The sequence below is a fragment of the Canis aureus genome, chromosome 27, assembly GCF_053574225.1.
Source record: "Canis aureus isolate CA01 chromosome 27, VMU_Caureus_v.1.0, whole genome shotgun sequence".
Classification (NCBI taxonomy): Eukaryota; Metazoa; Chordata; class Mammalia; order Carnivora; family Canidae; genus Canis; species Canis aureus.
The window spans coordinates 20947488-20963727 of NC_135637.1; the positions used below are offsets into that span (position 1 = coordinate 20947488).

The following is a 16240-nucleotide window of genomic DNA, read 5'->3' on the forward strand; positions in this document are numbered from 1 at the left end:
ATTATTTCTGTCTGCGCCCTATCTGGTGGCCAGCACATGAATTTGGGGCTCAGAGAGACTAGCGTTCCAACCGTTGATTGGGTATTTGATTCTGGGCTGGTGGCTCATTCCTCCGGGGCCTCTATTTCCCCATCTCTGAAATGGTACTAACTCCGCCCACACCAACGCGACCCGGGTCTGGGAAGCTCTCTTTTGTTCAAGGCCAGGCGAGGCATGCAGGAGGCCCTCGGATATTTCTCAACTAACGAATCAGTGGTCCAGGTGTAAGGAATCCATCCCCCTTCCAGCCTCCTCCCCGCCCACCCCTGCCTCCAGAATCCCCTTCCCCACCCCCAGCCCGTGCAGACTAAAATAGTCATTAGGCAGATTTCAAAAGATGTCAGTAGCTTATAATTATAGTCGACATCCTTCTGAGATAAAAGTGATTACCTTGGATGCAAATCACTTAGCAACCAATCAGGGCGGTGGGCGGCGCCCGCGGAGGTGACCGGCCGGCGTGCAGCCCTCCGCCCGCAGTCCGCCCGGCACAGGCGGGGAAAGCGCACAATAGCTCTTGACACGCAAATGGGTTAACACAATAAAGGCGGCTCCGGCCTCTGCTGGGGGAGAGCAGCCATCCCCGGCCCGCGGGAGGTAATAAAGCGGCCCTTTTGTGCGCGCCTCCTCGTTCTCACCCCCGCCCCGAGCCCGGAGGAATCGCCGCCTGATTGAATTACGGTTCATGAATATGAGCTGCTCCGCTTGCTTCCTCCGGTTGGTGAGGGACTGGAAGGTGGAGGGGGCCGGGAGCGGTGGGGGGTGGGGGGTGGGGGGTGGGGCTGGCCCCGGCTTCGGCCCCGTAGGAACTCGGACGGGAGGGAGCCACGTGTGCTCACCACGTGGGGGTGCTCTGGGTAGGTGGCTGGGAGAGCCAGTCGAGAGGAGTTGGAAGGGTCCTTGACTACCCTGCAGTCTGATCTGTGGCTCCAGGAGGGACAAGGAGAGCCATTCGAGGCTCTGTTCTGAGGATGAGGCTCAGAGAGGCAAAGCCACTCACCCAAGGTCACACAGCCAATAAGGGTGGACCCATTCCACAGCCTGGCTCTTAACCATGAGACACTGCCACCGCTTGGGGTTAAGCAACCCAGCCTAGCCCCTGGCCAGAGCAACTGTGAGGCTCAGAAGGGATAGGGGATGGGCTAGCTTACGAGCTTAGGTGGAATTAGACAAGTGGTGAGGATTACTGGGGGAGTTGGGGTAGAGAGTGGAGGGAGGGAGCTAACCTTGAGAGGAGACTGGTCAGGGTTACCATCCCCATTGAGGGAGCCCTAACTGGGTCCTCTCCCCTGGTTAGCCTCTCCCATCCACGAGTCTCCAGGACACGCCCACGCTGGCGCCACCACTTCCCCTCATCCAGCACACCCCAGCACTCACAGGCCACATTCAGTGCCCAGAACACTCTTTGCAATCCTCTGCCTGGCAGATCCCTACTTGTCCCGAGAGTCACAGTGCACTCCTCCTTACAGGGCCCTTGCCAACCTTCAGGCTGGGTCAGGAACCGCATCTACCAAGGTTGGCACTGACTCATCCACATCCTTGACTTCCCTACCAGCTGAATGCCCACCAGGAGGGTCCATTCAGTAGGTGAGTGCAGCCTCACACCTCTCCCTGAGGGGAGCCAGAGGGGCAGATGACAATGAGCCTAGGGCCAGCTCTCTCAACCCTTCCCTCAGTGCTGGAGAAAGGCATACCAGGGGTGAGAGAAGCAGTCTGTCCACAAGGCCAGGGCATAAGTTGCTACTCAGGTCAACATATCCTGTAGGTAATGAAGAAGCAGGATTCAAACCCAGGTTTCAGTGTGGGAAGGCATGCTGGTGAGGCCAGACTCCTACCATTGCCGAAAGCCCCCCACTGTTGCAGAGACCCTGTCCAACAAGTGGTGTAAGGCCTCCCCTTCACCCCAGAGGAAGGGGACTCTGGTGCCAAGGCACTTCGGAGTCAAACCTCTGCAGCTGCCTGGCTGAGCACCTGAGCCTGTTTCCTCATCCGCAAAATGGGCCACAGCACACAAGCCACTCCAGCGGTAACGGTAATTGAGATCCTATACAATGCCTGGCACACGGGGAGACGCGGGTAAGCTGGCACTCCCTCCTGCTCCTCGCCTGGTGCTACTGCCAAGCCCAGGGAAGGGAACAGAAGGAATTGCCCAATTCTGACAGCCTTTCCCTCCGCTTTGGCTGTGGAAGTGTAAATACTCCACGGAGGACCTCCAACTGCCTGTGTTTGTGGATCTCTGGCGCACACTCCGGGTTTGTTTCTAAACTGGGAAGCTTCGAGAGGCAGTGCAAACAGCCCTTCTGCCCACCTCTCCCACTTCTCCCCCCATCTGCTGTTGCTCTGTCCTTGGAAGCCTGTGTGTTTAACGACACCATTTCAGCTGGAAATATCATCTCCCTGCCAAGCCCCCAAAAGCAGCTCCGCTGATATTTATTGACCTGTTAATCTAGCTGGAGAGCCTGGTAGGAGAAGAGAAAAAATGCTGGCTGCATAAAGACTGGGGTCGGGCTTCTCATAATGACCCCCCCCTTCCCTCTGCTCTCACCCCACCCTGCGCAGAAGCAGTGACACAGTTCTCTAACCTTTCCCTCCAAATGTGATCACAGCAGTTTCACCCACATCCGACAACAGGAGCAATTGCCGACAACAGGAGCAATTGCCGGGAGGAACTCAGAAGAGGAATCAAAGAACCCAACAGCAGGATACTGGCTGGGGGGTTCTCTGGGCCTTCACAAGGCACAGGGCCAGTGCTGGGGCGTGTGGGGAAGAGGGCTGGTGCCTGAGTCCCATCAAAGCTGGCCCCTGGCAGGGACACACTTTTTTCAGACCTTGGCACTGCCGGGCCTGACTTGCCCTCCATTCACTTAATGAGCACCACACTGTGCCTGTCAAAATCATCTTAAACAGCAAAAGGAGAGTGGGGCAGACAGGAGTTTAGGCCTGGCCAAGGCCCTTCATCTTGGGGTTGTACAGCACGGGGAACCCCTGGACTTGAGGGGTTGCAGGCAGCAGCTCCTCTGCACTTTCCCTGGCTGGGGGAGCACACTTTTGCTGATCAGAAGTGGCCTCTTTTAAGGGGGGGGGGGGGGCACATCTCTCTGGGAACTCCAGCTGGCTGGCTGGGTGTATAGTGGGGTTCAAGGAGATCTCCATAGCATCCCTTCTGAAAGCATAAAGTTGCTCTGTTTGGCAGTCCTGAGCCCCCAGGCAGTGCCAGGCTATATGGGCAAAGCTGAACACCTGTCCTTGGGGGGAGGAGCATCCGCAGGGACAGCTGGCACTGCTTCCCTCCCCCACCTCATGGAAGAGCTGGGGATTTAGGTCAGAGGACTGCAGTCCAGGGTGGTGGCGAATCTGCCTTCACCCCTCCATAACCCAAAGGCATCCAGCCTTGCCCCTGGTTACCACGACCCCGCCCCCTCCGACCCTGGGTCAAAGCACATCAGGTCGCCACGGCAACCCCAGTGACGTCAGAGGCCTGGCATGACGTCACGCTGTGACCCCACGGGGGAACCCACCAACCTTGCCAGCTTTTTTGAAGAAGGAGGACTGTTCGGGAGACTCTGCTGTGTTCTAGCTTTGGAGGGGACGATCCCCAAACGCAGCTACCTGCATGGTTGGGACTCCACATCCACCTCTGTCTGAGCTGAGGTCCCCTGAGGACCTCAGAGGCTGCCTGGGAGACCCCAAGGGTTCCATCCTGGATACCCCCCTCCCTGGCCCTCCAAGACACGGGAGTTCCCAGGGCATTTTCGGATGACGGAGCTGCTACCTTTGTCTGCTGGCTTTAGGGGTGGGGTGACCTTTCCTCTCCGGCATACGCCTCGCCCGGGGCTCCGTGGAGTCCCCCCAGCGGGCCCCCAACCTCCTCGCCGGCCGCCTGGCCTGTCTGGACAAGTTGTGTGTGAGAGGGGAAGGGCTGGGGGGAGACCAGGAGCAGCGCTGTTCCAAGATTCCCAACAGCTCGGGGCCCCTTTATTTCCGACCCGGCCGCCCCGACGCCAGGGAGTGCCCCCGGCCCCGAACCAACCGCGCCCCGAGGAACTCACCGGATCCGCCAGGCCGCTGAAGGGCACCAGGTCTCAGCGGCGACGACTCTCGGCCCGCCGGGTCGCAGCCATGCGGAGGCGGCGGAGGCTGCCCGGGGGCGCGCCCCGGGGGGGCCGATGCCTCTCTCGGGGCGGAAGGGGACGCTGTCAGCGACGGTGGTCCTGGCGCCGGCCCGCGCCGTCCGGGGGCGGGGGCGGCGGCTCTCCCGGCTCAGCGTGGGTCGTGCCCGCCCGGGACCTGGGCCGCGCGGGCGCTCAGGCGGCGCATCCTCGCCGGGGCCTGTGCTCAGCGCGTCCGGCGGGCGGCGCTGCGCCTCCCCTCGGGGTCCCGCTCAGGGCTGCAGCTCGGCCCGCGCCGCTCCCCGGGGCGCCCTCTCCGCCCGCGCCGGGAGCCCGGCGGCCGCGGCCCCTCTCGCGGCCCCAGCCGCAGCCTGTCTTTGTTGCTTCCTCTCGCTCGACCGCCCGCCCGCGGCTCGCAGCCCCCGGTCCGCCCGGCGGCGGGAGGGGGTCGCCTCCTCCGGGGTTACACGCACCTGCAGCGGCCCCGGCCCCTCGCCGGGCACGCACCGGCCCCCGCAGGTTGCAAAGAGCGGCGGCTAGAATGCACCGGCCCCTCCTCCTCCTGCTCCTGCTCCAAGCCCTGGGTGTGGGGGGAGGGGAAGCTGGAGAGCAGCGGCGGCCGCGGCGGCGGCGGCGGCGGCAGCGGGCGGCGGAGGCTCGAGGCAGTCCCGGGGGCCTCGGCGCCGCCAAATAACCGGTCCGGGTGGCGCAGGGCGGACGTGGGGACGGCCCGGGGCACGGCACAGCGGGCGTGCGAGCTCGCGAGCTGCAGCAGGGGTGGCGCGCGCCGGGCTCTCACGCGCCCATGGCCCCTGGCGGCGCGCGGGGGCTCCCGGGGCCTCAGCCTCGCGCCGCCTGGCGCGCGCCGGCGCCCAGCCTCGCCTCAGGCCCCGGTGCGGCGCGCAGCGTCCGGCGGGCGGCGGGCCCGGCTCCTCACCTCCCTCGGCTGGAGCACGCAGGCTTCCCGCGGAGCCGCCAGCCCGGCCGTCCTGCCCGCTGCTCCGCTCCGGCCCGACTGACAGGCGCGAGCGCCGGCAGCGGCCGCGGCGTCTCGCCCCCCGCCCGCCCCCTGAGGTCCGGCCCAATCAGCGGCGGCCGAGAGGCGGTTACCAGGGTGACGCGGCGCCGCGTCCTGCGGGGGGCGGGGCCGGGGGCCGCCACGCGCGCTTTTCGCGGCAAAATTCAAAGGCCGGCAGGGCGGCTCTCCAACCTCCTCCCCCAAGCTGGGGCGAGGCGGGCCCGGCCTCGCAAGGACTGCAAGTCCCGGCATGCAGCGCGCCGGCGCCGGGCGGAGGGGCCCCGACATGAGGCGCAGAGCGTGCTGGTATTTGTAGTCCCTTTGTCGGGACCCGGAGGTGGAAAAACAAGTATCCTTTATTGAGCACGTGTTTGGGGCAAGGCACTGTGCGAAGAGCATTCATTATCTGCTAATCTGGAAGACAATTCTACGGGGAATTTATTAAAAATAGTAGCAAGCTACCACTTATGTAATTACATACTCTGCCATAATGCCCACAACAACCCTGTAAGGTAGATAGTATTATCCCTATTTTACAAATGAGAAAACCGACATGGTAGGTACTATTATTATACTCCCAGCTTATAGAGGAAATTGTGGTTAAGAGATGTGAAGTGACACTTTGTCCCGGAGTGTTTTGCCCCAAGATATTTTTCGGCAGTGAATGATTTTTGGCATCACATTTGAGATCTGTGGACCACTGACTATACACCCAGGCACTGTGCTAAGTTCTTTACAAAGTCCACTGCGTGGTATCCACACCACATATATGGGAAGCAGGCCCCGATATTCTCCTCCATTTAACAAATGGGGAAATTGAGGCACAGTATTACCTGGTGCCCAAATTTTGAGTCTATCAAACTGTACTGCACCTTGCCTTTTACTTTCTAAGCAGCTTCATAGGTTCTCAGTAGGTCTGACTGATAGCCCATGGTGGCCTGCTGTAAAAAGTCCCATTTTACAGCTGGAGAAATTGAGTCCTGGGAGGGATAGTTCCCTCAGTTGCCTTGTGTCCATCACACAGCATGCTGGGGAGCCAGCTTTCCAGGAGAGACTTCAGGATCCCTACAGAGATGCAAAGCCACAGAACTCCTCTGACCACTCTCAGGCTATGTCTGTGTGACCCCATGGAATCCCATGGAACTTGAGTGGGATTCCATCCCTGTCCTTGCTAGCTGTTGGCTTTGAACATTTACCTTCGTGGCTCTGTGCCCCAGTTTCTTGTCTATGTATCATAATTCCTATCCGAGGGAGTGGTTGTGCGGACAAAAATTATTGCTGGAAATGATTCGGAATCCATTAAGTGCTTAATAAATGCCAACTGTAGTCATCCAGACCTGGAAGGCTTTGAAGAAAGACCCTGGTGAGTGTACCCATGAGATGGGCTGCTTTTGGGGTGGGAGGCGGGTAGCTAGCCTACTTTTAGGAGCCAACACACCTCTACCCAGAGCCTGGGGGTGGGGGGGTGCCTGTGGTGGAGCTCCAGGGCCGACCAAGTAGGCCACCTGCCTCCTTATCTAGGGCAGGAGCTGGCCCTGTTTCAGGCCCTCGAGCCTCTGCCATGAGTGCCATTCCCAGCAGCTCCTGGCTTCATTGCCCTGCTCTAGTTCTCCTAGGCTGTCTCACCCAACCTTCTTGGAGTTGGAGTGGGGGTGGGGATGTACATGGGAACTTGATCCAGCTGTTTCCGCTAGCTCACTCTGCTCCAGGGCCCAGCCACAAGAGCTGCCAGTGACGTCAGGGCGGGTTACCCGGGCAACGCACTGGGTGGACCCAGGGTGTGGACAGGTGGGAAGAATATGGTGCAGCACTCCAGCCAGGTGCAATGAGAGGGATGGTGACAACCAAAACCCTGGGAAGAAAGAGAGAGCAGGAAGTGGAGAAGAAGGCTGCAGGGCCACACCATCTATTTTCTATAATTTAGGATTTTTTTTCCATCGTCAGTTAACTATGACTTGACACCTACTATGTGCAGGGCACATGCTCCATGCTGTTTATATCACATATTTCTATCTCCTTTTACCTTCACAGCACCCCGGTGAGGTCTGTTCGATTACTGTACACATCTCATAGTTGAGGATGGCTGTGTGACTGGCACAAGGTCACACAATGACAGAACCAGGTCCCAAACGCTAGAGCCTCTGATCTTGATTTACTGCACCCTATGCCAGCCACTAATTGACTGGGTGCAGCCTTGAGGGCAAGTTACCTGTCCTCTTCAGACCTCAGTTTTCTCTGTTGTAGAATGGAGGGCGGGACTAAGGACCCAGCCCTACCAATCACACTCCCTTGAGGTGGCACTCCTCCCTGACTCAGTGGCTTCCAAAGGTCTCGCTGTGGTTCCAATGCACAGCAGGGGGTTTAGAAGGTCTCAAAGGGCCCCTCCGTCTCCAAAGGTCTGGGAGCCCATGATGCACTAATGGTGGGATTTCAGACTGGAAGGCAGCTGCATAGGTGGAAAGCCCAGTCTTTCAGGTGCCCCTCACACCCGTCCAGGCAGGTAAATGGCCTCACAGATGCTCAGCTTATACCCTCCCACACTCACGCTCACACTGCCCACCTCCCTGAGGTCAGGCCTTCCTGTCAGTGCCCCCCAGGTCCCCAGTTCCCAGCCTTGATCCGGCCTCCCCTTGCTATGGTCATGTGCAATAACTCTGCATTATGTGAATGGAGACAGTGTCAAGATAGATTTGCCACGGTCCACAGAACCACCAGGCAGGCCAGTGCTTGAATGCTGGCTGCAGCCAGGGGTTCAAGAGGCCCTGAGGGGGTTGGGGGACAGAAAGCATCTCAGTCTTCACAGTCCCTTTATACCTCCTACATTCCAGCCTTGCTGAAGTGCCTGCAACATCCTCCCAGGTGTCTCTCTGACTTCCAGGTCTCTACCCATTCTGTCCCTTCCACCTAGAATATCCTCCCTTCAGGTAGTTGACTTTTGCTTCTCCTTCAGATTTTAGCTAGGGTATCCCCTCCTCCAGGAAGCCTTCCCTGACTACTGCCCTCCAGGTTGGAGCACTTCCCCCTTCATAAATGTACTTTGTCTGTTTTATAATGACTCACATATTTGACGGTCTTTCCCACCAACCTGAAGGCTCTGGGAGACCAGGGTCTGCATTTAAACTGTGTTAGCCCTAGCACAGCCCTGGTATATGGTCAGCACTCAATAAAGTTTAGTTGAATTAATCTCTGAATCCATGAATAAACATGGCCCAGGTTTTCTTTGTGGTGGAGAAGCAGAGAGAGGAGGAGGAAGTGGAATCAAGCTGACTGGGCTTGAATCCTGACTCTTCAGGTGATTAGTCATGTGACTCATCTGTGCCTTGGTTTTCCCCATCTGTGAAATGGGGTTAGTTGTCACATAGGCACAGCTCAAGGGGTCTGGAGCCTGAAACTTCTGCTCCCACTCTCCCATGTATGTAAGGTTAGTCATGCCTGTTCCCTCTTTAACTCTGTTCATTCTTTGATTCATTCATTTCATTCATTCATTCAATATCTCCTAAGTACTTGCTCTGTGGCAGCCACTAGGGATTCAGCAGTGACCCAAACAGTCCTTGACCTTGTGGGGCTCAAGTTTCATGGAGGGACAGATAAAACAACCAGCAGTGATCATCCAGGGTAACAGGAGAGGGAAAAGCCCAGAGCAGGCACCTGACCCAGCCGGTGGGCTAGTGATGGTAGAAAGGCTGATCGGCGGCCCTGTGGAAAAATGAGTAGGAGGTAGCCAAGGGATGGGTGAGGGGAAGAATGATCCTGGCAGAGCGAACTGCCAACGCAAAGGCCTGGTGTCCCAAGTGAGGGGGCTGTGACTGTCCCAGGAGTGGAGGTGGTCAGAGGCTGAGCTGAACTGGGGAGGGAGGTGAGGAAGCAGAGGCGAGTCTTTGTCCTGGTGGGAGTGGGGGAGCAGGCCTGCCCCAGCCTCCCTCCCCAGCCCCCACCTGCCTCACCTGCCCTTGTTGCCATAATCTAGGCCAGAGCCTGGAGGGAGCCGAGCCCCCATTGGTGCGCACCATGTAGGTTTTTCAGAGATAATTTAATCAGAGCTATTAATAAGCAGAAAAGAAAGAGCTCTTTATGCTCCTCCTGGAGAAAAGGAGAAAGAAGCAGCACGTGTAACCTTGTTATTCACCCAGCTCTGCCCACCACCCCTTCCCCCCAGTACCTGGAGCCTTTCTCTAGGGCAGGCCCAGAGAGATGGGGCCAGGAGCCCAGGGGAGGGGGGTTGAGGAGGCCCACGTAGTCTCAGGGACTGGCCCCTGCCACGCTCACCTCCAGCCACTTTGGCCTCCTCTTGATTGCTGACAGGCGCCAAACTAGTTCCCCCTGAGGCCTTTGGTCAAGCTGTTCCCTCTGCCTGGAACATTATTCCTCCACTCTTTGCATGACTGTCTCATTGTCACAGTGTAGGTCTCAGTTAAATATCACCTCCTCTGAGAAGCCCTTCCTGACCACCCCATCTACGGTTATTCTCCCCAGAGGCCCTTCCTTTGCTTTGCCTCTGGAGTACTTATTACCGTCAGCAACTCCCTGGGCTCTTGTAAGTTGACTTGTTTATTTTCCATCTCCCTGTCTAGATGGTCAGCTCTGGGGCCGGGAGGACTCTTGGTCATCATCCTCGGTGCTGTATCGCCAGCATCATGTGTGATCACTTGCACACATTAGGTTCTATGTCGATCTATGTGGATGGAATTGGAGAAGGTTCAAGATGCCCGGAGAGTTCAAGATGCCGGATATCAGCCAGAAGGTGATGGGGTCCCTTCCACCCGGGAGAACCCAAGAGAATCTAGGATTCGTTAAATCCCCTTGTTTCACCCCTTGGGATTAGGAGGCCCAGAGAGGGGAAGGCACTTGCTCCAAGTCACCCAGTAAGTTTGGGCCAGAGGTGGGACTTGAGCCCAGAGCCCTCTGAGGGCACACAGTTTCACTTGAGTCTCATCTCACACACCAGCTCTGTGTTGAGGATTCTGAGGCCTCACCTGGGTTCAGAAGGGAACAAGCGCTGTGCTACCATCAATTAGTGATATTTGCTGAGTCTGGGGTTAGCCGTCGGGGGAGCTAGTAGCCCACAGGCTATTCTGTGGGCAAAGTTTGAAAGAGCACTGGACTGGGAGCCCAGGGTTTCATTCCTTCAATCAGCACCACTGTCTTGTCATGTGACCCCTAAGCCAGGCAGCTTCCCAGAGCCTCAGTTTCCTCAACCAAAAGTTGTGACTACTTACTGGGGTGCTGCCTATTTCAAGGAAGGACTATAATGAGAAAACGAGGACAACTATGTCCAAAAGCACCTAATGGGTTCTACAAACAGCCAATGATTATTAGCGTAAAATAAAGTGGCAGCAGTGATAGGAATATGCATCTAGCGAGGCCCCACTACAGACCAGGCACCACTCCAGGTGCTTTGCATACATGATCTGCAAACCTCGCAGCAAGCCCATGAAGGGGAAACACAGGCCTGGGTTATAGATGTGGACTCTCTACAGGCTGGCATCAGTGGCCTTGCTCCAGGTGGCACTGAGCTCCTGGGTGTGCCGCACGAGGATCTGAACCCTGATGTGTCTCTGCCATAGGTTTCTGACTCAGGGAAATGGGGGCTGGATGTGGGAGTGGTCCCCAGGACCCCTGCAAGGTTGATCTCTGCTCCTCTGGCCTGGCTGGGCCTGGTTCTCCCAGGCTCTGAGTGGCAGGCAGATTTCCAGGGGATTAAACGCAGCCTGCCCGGCCTCCCCCACCCCCCACCCCGCCCCAGCCTGGAAAGGCCAGCAGGGCCTCCCAAGCCTGCCTGGCAGATCTCCTTTTGTACAAAAAGTTATTGACTTATCAAGGTTAAAATACATTCAGCGCCGGCCAATAAAACAAGGATACCGCCGCATCCCGGCTGTCATGCGCGGCCTGGTTTTCATGGCAACAGGCTCTCTCTGCACATGAAACGGTTCAGTTGTGCAAAGTTCAGGCGTTACATAAACAGGGAGTTAACAACAGCAGCAGAAATCAATGTCTAGCCAGGCATGGCCTGGGGAGATAGCATTGATTGGGCCGTATGCTGTCGATAGGCCAGGTCCCTGCTTCCTGCCCAGTTGCCTTGGGCTCCCTCCCGCGGCCCCAACCCCTGGCTCAGACCCAGAAAGCTCCAGAAAGGTGCCTCCACCCTGGCCCCGGAGCCCCTTTCTGGCTGGGATCCAGCGGGGAGGGGATCTGCTAAACTGTCTGCAGCTGTTTTGTAAACCATTATATGGCTCAAAGATGCCTTAAAATAAGTTCACCCCATTATTAATAGAAAAGGCATCCTCTTGCCTTTTGAGCCATCCTCGTGACAAAGGAAGATCTCACTGCTTCTGTGTTTAGCCATAAAAACCACCCATATTGCAAGATGTGCCCCAATCAGGTCAAATAGATCAGGATATGAAACCAAACTGGCCATGCGACCTTGGGTAAGTCACTTCACCTCTCTGAGCCTTGGCTTCCTGTTTTCTAAAATGCCAAGAGTGACATCACCAACCTCATGGAGGTAAGAAGGAAGAAATGAGGGGACACATGTAAAGCACCTCGCTTAGGGCCTGTGTCAGGAAGCTAATCCTCTGTGTCTCTCTCCTACTCTAGATTCCAGCACACACCTAGATGGGGCAAAAAGAAACGGGAAACTAGGAAGTGATATTTGGGCTCAAATCCCAGTTCCTCTGTTAGCTGTGTGACCTTAGCCAAGTCACTTTACCACTCTGAGACTTGGCATTCATTCCCTTATATAGTATGGGGAAAAAATGTCTTTGCAAGAGAGAAGAACAAAATGAGCTCAATGTTCTGGGCATGCAGAAAGTGACCAGTAGAGAGTTATCAAATCAGATCTTTCTTTCAGTCTTTCTTGCTTGCTTGCTTGCTTTCTTTCTTCCTTCTTTCTTTTCTAAGATTTTATTTATTTGAGAGAGAGAGAGAGAGAGAGAGAGAGAGAGAAGCAGACTCCCCGCTGAGCAGGGAACCTGATGCAGGGCTCCACCCCAGGACCCTGAGATCGTGACCTGAGCTGAAGGCAGACGCTTCAGACACTTTACCGACTGTGCCACCCAGGTGCCCCCCTCCAGTGTTCCAGTGTCAAATCTACTCACCCTCGTAGAATGGAAGCTCTCATGGGATTTCTCTCAAGAAAGGGAGGGCTCTGGAGAAAAGAGTTATTTGTTCCATTTACTGGAAGGTTCTTAAGGACAGGGGCCTAATCTTGTTCATCTTTGTGTGGTAATGCTTGGTACAGAGGCCAGGTCTACAGTAAGACCTCCGTGCGTGTTTGTTGAACAAAGTTAAATACCTCTGGAGAGCTGACCAGGCCTTCTTTATCTGGCATGATAGCATGGAGACAGGGCGATGGCTAGGATGATTTAGGATAGGTTTGGGGGTGCTTCTAGACATACTGGGTATGGCACAGACAGCCAACTCACTGCTGAAATTCATATCTCCTTCCATGGGATGAAATGGATGCTGGGAAGCAGAGCCCAGTGGGAATAAGTAGCTCGAGGCCACATTTCCAGGCATGGCTGAACGAGTAGCTTTTGCCACTGAAATGTGAGCAAGCATAGTGTAAGAAGTGATTATGCCTCTTGTATACAAGTTTTCTCTTCTGCCCCAAGGCAGACAATTGACCTTCCTAGAGCAGAGCAGGGCCAAAAGATGGATGGAGCCTGGGCCCCTAAATCACTTGCGGAGGAAAGTTGCCCACCTGTTGACCAACAACAAAGGCTTTGAACTGTTATATGAGAAATGAACATCTGTTGAGTTGCACCATTAAGATGCCAGGGTCTGTTTGTTATAGCAGTTGTGTTGCTGTTACAAATTCACAGTGCTTCCTAGAAAGGACTCAGAACACTGCTCCTCTCTCCCCGAGGCCCCCAACACACACAGACACACACACACACACACACACACACACACCCGGGCACAGTCCTCTCCAAGTCATGAAATTTTACAGAGCTGAGAGGGGATCCTTGTTTTTTTTTTTTTTTTTTAAGATTCTATTTATTTATTCATGAAAGACACAGAGAGGCAGAGACACAGGCAGAGGGAGAGAAGCAGGCTCCATGCAAGGAGACGACGCGGGACTTGATCCCAGGTCTCCTGGGCCGAAGGCAGGCACCAAACCGCCGAGCCACCCAGGCGGCCCAAGGGATCCTTGTTTAATAAAGCAAGGTACAATAAAACATTAATGGTATAATCCAGGTAGTGGATATTTAAGTATTCATTGTCTTTCAACTTTGCTGTATGTTTGAAATGTTTCAAAATAAAATAATTGAGAAAATATCTATTCTTATATTTTCAAACTCTTCCTAGGAACCTTTTTTTTCCCTCAAAGATTCCATTCATTCATTCATGAGAGAGAGGCAGAGACACAGGCAGAGGGAGAAGCAGGCTCCCTGTGGGGAGCCCAATGGGGGATTAGGTCCCAGGACCCCAGGAACATGACCCAAGCCAAAGGCAGATGCTCAACCACTGAGCCACCCGGGTGCCCCTCTTTCTAGGAACCTTAAGATTTTAAGAAGATATGTCAGGGACCACTATTATGGTGGGGGTAGGCCGAGGAAGCTGGTAAATGGAGAGCTCTGGGTTCCCAGCTCCATCCTCTGCCCACCCACTTCAACTAGAGCAGGGTCAGTTTCATCGCTTTTTCATATTGGAGTTCTGCATGTGATTTTAATTTGAGAAAAGGTTTCCACTGTTCTAGCAATAAAAGCCTGAAAGCCACTGAGTTCAATCCTCTGGTGTGATAGATGGGGAATCTGAAGTTCAGAGGGGAAAGATACTTGCTCCAGTGAGTCAGTGACTGGGCAGGAATTCACACCCAGGTCTTCTGGTCCCCAGGACAGAGTCATTCTCCATGGCTTTCTGGAGGTTCTCCGGGGGTCTCCTCCCTGGGGGCTGCTTGAAGGCAAAGAGGGTGGTTGAGACACCAGGCAGGACTCCTTCATGCCCCACACCCTCTGGTTAGAGCCCTCTGCCTTTGGCTTTCTTATATGTTGGGGTCCAAGGCATTGACCAAAGCATTCTGCAGGTGCGGAATGTCTGCCTGTGAGGTGGTGGAGGAGGCCACTGCAGAGGACTTCAGTGGGGCCAAGGATTTCCTAAAGTGGGACCCTCCCCCCTCCATCCCAGCATCACCTCCTTCTCTCTAGCTGGGGTGAGAAGATGGATGGGAGGAGGCAGGGCTGGGACAGACCACTCAGGAATGATGGATTTGGGCCCTGACCAGAAGCTCCAGGGTCATCTGGGGCCATGGGCAGAGGTGACAGGTCATCTAGCCAGGGCCAGGGAATCAGCTTGGGGGTCTGAGGGTTAGTAATGGAAGGAGTGGGGTGTACCCTGACCCTGGAATTCTTCTAGTACCAGCTGTCTTCTTCATTCATTCTACTATTCCAGTGTGCCAGCCCAGGCCTGGGCTGATAAATGGATATTATAAAGCCAATGATTGGTCACATGTCCTCGGGCACGTCCCATCATCCCTCAGAACTTCAGTTTCCCACTCTAGAGAATGAGAATAATTGCACTCCTAAACTGACTGTGTATGCGATGCACATGACACAGAGCTTGGTGTGAAAAATTGGTGACCCTCCTCCCCAGACTCCCAATCAGAGGAGAAGGGTCATGTTACCCCATCCGGACTGTTTCAGGGAAGATGAGCATGGGTTCAAATCTTGACTCCGTGTAGTAGCTTTGTGACCTTGGGCCAAATCACTTCCCCTCTCTGGACCTTGGTTTTCTCCTCTGTAAAATAAGCTTTGTAATAATAGTAATTTCCTTATATCTGATGATTGTGAGGTTTTATTGAGTTAACATATTGAAAGCATAGGGGTGCCTGGCCAGCACAGTCAGTGGAATGTGCAACTCTTTTTTTGTTTTGTTTTATTTTGTTTTTTAATTTTTATTTATTTATTCATGAAAGATGCAGAGAGAGAGGCAGAGACACAGGCAGAGGGAGAAGCAGGCTCCCTGTGGGGAGCCCAATGGGGGATTAGATCTCAGGACCCCAGGATCACGACCCAAGCCAAAGGCAGGTGCCCAACCAGTGAGCCACCCAGGTGCCCCAAGAATGTGTAACTCTTGACCTTGGGGTCATGAGTTGGGGTCATGATGGGTGTAGAACCTACTTTTAAAAAAAAAATCGGGATCCCTGGGTGGCGCAGCGGTTTGGCGCCTGCCTTTGGCCCAGGGCGCGATCCTGGAGACCCGGGATCGAGTCCCACGTCGGGCTCCCGGTGCATGGAGCCTGCTTCTCCCTCTGCCTGTGTCTCTGCCCCTCTCTCTCTCTCTCTCTCTCATAAAAAAATAAATAAATAAAAATAAAAATAAAAATAAATCTACCTATCTATCTATCTAGACTCTGAGTCTATCAGCAGTATTAACACTATTGAATATCAACCTAGTGCTAGAAGAGACCTCGCAGACCACCTAAACCCAGCCTGGTGCTTGTATGCCAACTCTGACCCATCAGAGGGAATGCCTAGAGCTCCGGCTTGGACTGGCTTTGCTCTCTCCTCTCTGGGCCCAATGAGAACCGTACTGCAATTGATTAGCAATGCCTGCCACGGGCAAGGTTGGGAAGTGACAGGAGGTGTGCCTTCTATTGGCCATTCCCAGGCCGGCCCAAGCCTCCCCTTGTACAGGTGAAGAAACTAAGTTTCAGAGAAAGAAATAAGACTTGCTCAAGGCCACATGGACAGTCACAGACATGGCTCCTGTTCCTGCCTTCCCGATTCCTCACTGGGCCCTGGTCTGTGTCATTTAATCCTGTGGAGAAAAGTCATTATTTCTCCATTACATTTCTCAGCCTGTTTTCTGGAAGGGAGTTAATTGATTTAAACTTTTCCAGGATGGTTCTCCCTCCTCCTCCCCTCCCCTGGGCCCCCGATTCTATTATCGCTCTGCCTTTCGGAAATGAGTAGGTGGCATTTGTGAGGACAGGCACAGAAGACTCTAGGCAGGGCCTGCAAGCGGGTGTGAAGAGTGTGGACCTTGCCTGGGGCTGGGTCTTCTGGGGACCTCCACAGCTAATGATAGTAACTGCCAGGATTCGAGTGTGTGGTATTCCTTATCCTCATGGCAGCTG

The 16240-nt window shown here is 55.0% G+C and overlaps 1 protein-coding gene and 1 long non-coding RNA gene across 6 annotated transcripts in view; one reads left to right on the forward strand and one right to left on the reverse strand.

Annotated features, from left to right (window-relative positions):
* The window catches only part of FAM222A (family with sequence similarity 222 member A), a 56347-nt gene extending 51378 nt beyond the window's left edge, over positions 1 to 4969 (reverse strand). Inside the window, exon 1 of one of the 5 annotated variants that reach the window (XM_077876002.1) lies at positions 4086 to 4969. The gene's annotated coding sequence lies outside the window, so the exon portion shown is untranslated. Of the gene's footprint in view, positions 1 to 429; positions 694 to 4085 lie in introns of those variants that run through there. The other 4 variants (XM_077875998.1, XM_077876006.1, XM_077876004.1 and 1 more) reach the window with 4 other exon arrangements.
* Positions 529 to 15462, forward strand: LOC144300012 (uncharacterized). The gene is made up of 3 exons (XR_013366673.1): positions 529 to 753; positions 1506 to 1623; positions 9735 to 15462. It is a non-coding gene; the product is annotated as an uncharacterized LOC144300012 (long non-coding RNA).
* The last annotated feature ends 778 nt before the right edge of the window (positions 15463 to 16240 follow it).